The sequence below is a fragment of the Ochotona princeps genome, chromosome 7 (genome assembly GCF_030435755.1).
Source record: "Ochotona princeps isolate mOchPri1 chromosome 7, mOchPri1.hap1, whole genome shotgun sequence".
Lineage (NCBI taxonomy): Eukaryota > Metazoa > Chordata > Mammalia > Lagomorpha > Ochotonidae > Ochotona > Ochotona princeps.
The window spans coordinates 75,582,063-75,585,620 of record NC_080838.1 but is presented as its reverse complement, the minus strand read 5'-3'; the positions used below and the strand labels follow the sequence as shown (position 1 = coordinate 75,585,620).

The window sequence follows — 3,558 nt, the reverse complement described above, 5'->3', positions numbered from 1 at the left end:
AAAGAGAGACATACAAAAGGACAACAAATATATGGAAACAAATTGCCATGAGCAGAATGCAAATCAAAGTCCCTTCAACCCTGTCAGAGCTGCTATTATTGAAAATAGAAAGCAAAAAACACACGCTGGTGAGGAGACAGAGTAATTTTAAATACTGCCGGGGGAAGTGTACATTGATACAGTGACTGTAGAAGAAATAGACCACCCATGTGAACCAGCAACCCACTAGTGGGCGTACATCTGGAAAACATGAACACATTGTCATAACGGGATTCACTCCATCTTGTTTGTAGCAGAAATGTTAATAATAGCTAAAATACAGAATCAAACAAGTTGTTCAACCTCAGATAAGTGAATGAATAAAATGTCACACATATATAAATAATCTTTAGTCAATTCTGAAAAAAAACATAGAATTCTATAATCTTCACAAAAAATGCATGCAAGTAGACATCCTTTCAAGTGAAATAAGCTTAACAAAAGAAAAATTCTCTGTATTTTCTGTTACATGTGGGAAGTAATATGCATTATGTAAAAACAAACAAATAAAAATTAAAGAAATGTTGCATCAGTATAATTGAACAATAGATTTGACAAACTTTTATATTCTTTTCAATCCAATGATTTGGCTTGAAATACTACTACAATTATAAAGATATTTAATCCTATTCAAATTTACAACAACTTATTAGAAAAAATGGTGGGGAGTGGGCATGCAGAGGGTTCCTGCCAAGGCACCTCAAGAGAAACTACGAGCATCTAAAACAGCAATGTGTGGTTCCATGCTGAACCAGCCGTTCCCCAACAGTCGGATGGGGCCAGGCTATGTTCACTCCCACAGGCCAGCCCAGGCAGGCGCACGGAGAACCAGGCCTCGCCTGTGAAGCGGCCCCCTGCAACCTCATCACTTCATGTACTTGCCCTGCTGGCCAGCCAGGATCTTGGCCGAGGATTTGGCATCATAGAGAAGCTGGCTGAGCTCACCCACTTGCTCCTTCTCGATGCTGTCCTTCCCGTTGATCTTGGCAAGCAGGTTGGCTGGGGTCCACAGCTGCACTGAGTACCTCAGAGCTGTCTTGGTGCCAATCTCTCCCAGGTGATTCAGAGCCTCCTCTGGGCTCGGATTTTAACAATTTGCTTCATTTCCTGCAGAGTGTACAGCATGGTCCGGATGATTATCACTCGGTCCAGGAGGTCGATCGGAATGCTGTGAGGGGTGGTAATATCCTTGGTGCCTCTGATGACACAGTTGCCTTGGTTGGATGCGAAGATGACGATGGGGGTGATAGAAGATTCTAGGGCTCGGTGCAGGTAGGTGAAGCACACAACGTCCAGCAATATGCACTTCATCAATAAACAGAACACCTGGAACCAGCTCGGCAATGCCCTGGTCGATGTATTTGTTCACCACCTTGTTAATTTCCCCTCGAAGTTTGTAATTTGTCTTCTTTGGTTTCATTACCTGGTCCATGATGGACAGAATGTCTTGTCCTCCCTGGGGTCGCTCATTAGCCACATCCAAGTCGTGCAAGGTCACGTCCTGGATGATCTCCTTCTTGTGCACGTCCCCCTTTGGCAAGGGCACCTACTCTTCAGCTTCAAGGCCGAATTCTGTGGCATGAGTATCACACCTGCCTTGCCTCTTCACAGCTCCGCTGTTGGCCTCCACTCGCTCTTTCTGCAAACTTTCAAAAATGCCAGGGTCCAGTTGCAACTGCTTGATTCCTTTGGCTTGCTTGAGTCCTATGATCACGTGGCTGATGGTTTTGCCATACCCTCCCATGGGGTTCTCTGTCTCACACGGAGTCAGCTCTGTGACTTCACCTACATAAACTTACTTGGTCTCCTTTATCCACAGCCCGATGGCCCTGCGGGAATTCTCCATCAGCACCTCTGTCTTCTTGATCTCCGTCAGTAAACTTCAACTCCCCACCATTGGACAGACAAGGACCTTAGTACCCAGCTCCTGAGCAACAGCCAGGGCTAGAGCTGTCTTGCCAGTTCCAGGAGGTCCTGCCAACAAGTCAGCTCTTTCAGCCATTTTCTTGCTTTTGATTAATTCAATGACGCCACATGCCTCCCGCACGTTCTCCTGGCCCACGAGTCCTGAGGCCGCCTGCTTGGCCAAGCAGCTCTCGTCCTTTATCGTGACTGTGGGAGGCGATGCGCTGCGTCTTCCTGGTGCTCTTCGTCGCCTCCATTTTCATTTTTGCGGGGATGGGAGCCGAAACCAACGTGGAAAATCAGAACCTGGTGCAGTGAGCCTGGTGCCCGGGGAACCCTCCAAATTTACAACAATTTTTAATGATTTGGGATATTTTAAACATGACATATTTTAATTTACATTATGATTAAAGGCTTAATGACCCTGGTAAATAAGAGATAAAATAATAAGAAACTAAAAGAAATAACAAGTTTCAATAAAAAATAGTCAAACTTTTCAGATAATAACCACATGAAATGGTGCTCACCTTCACTTATATAAAAGAAATCTCACCAAGAGCTACCTTTCTTCTATAATACCATTTAAATTTTTCATTCACACAGATAATATATAATTAATTTAATTATTTCGTCAGTATAATGATACCTTTTCCAGCATATGTTAACTTTACCTTAGGGCTTGTAAAACTGCTGTAATAAGATAAATGGAAAATTACTAATAGATTTTGAAAGTGCTAGGTACAGGTGTATATTCTCCCTGGTGATGAATAACACTTTGACAAATGGTCTCCAGGCTATTCTTGCTCACTTTCCGTAAACCAAGGCATATTTCATTGTTGGGATTTCATAATATGTAAACCTCTTATTTTTAATGAAAAAAAATTTACGCTTGATTCAAAAATTGTATTAATTTATTAAACAAAAGTCTGTTTTTTCACCTTGAGAATTAAATTGTTCCATGGCATATTCATGTTTAAGCAAGATTCGGTTCGTGTTTTATTTTATTTTAGATTTTTTGCTTTTATGTATACAATTAGAACATACTTCATGTATAGATTTAAGAACATAATGAATGATTCCCTCCTAACTTCACATCCTCTTCCTTACCTCATTATCGTCTTCCCTACTCTTTCCTTTCTTCTTTTTATTTTCTTTCTGCAATAACACACTTCCGATTTATTTGTGATCACAGGCTTGATCCTTCATTAAATACATGTAATGAAAAGTGGCGAGGAACCAGCATACACAAAACACTGTTCTTCAGGAGTGTAGACAAGGAAAATAAATAATAATCAGTCTGATAATGTCAATTTCACTCATATAGATTTTATTTTATTGTACTCTCGATTGGCTATCACAAATCAGAGAAAACATATTTGTTTTTTGGAGCCTGGCCTACATCGCAAAACACCTGATCAATTTTTAAACACAAAATTGTAACTGTAACATAACTATATCTCCACACAACAATAAACAGCAAGTGCACTCCTTTCTCCAGTTCTGTTTTCATTTCCTCTGTTCTTGAGGTCTTGACCAAGAGGTCATCCCATATTCCAATGTATTCATGTGTTTCCCCTGTATCTTCTTTCACCAACTTCATGATTTCACCTTTTA

At 40.9% G+C, this 3,558-nt stretch overlaps 1 pseudogene; it reads right to left on the bottom strand.

The window, feature by feature from the left end:
* Positions 1–904: 904 nt before the first annotated feature.
* On the bottom strand, positions 905–2,207 carry LOC101523453 (ruvB-like 1; annotated as a pseudogene).
* Positions 2,208–3,558: the final 1,351 nt, after the last annotated feature.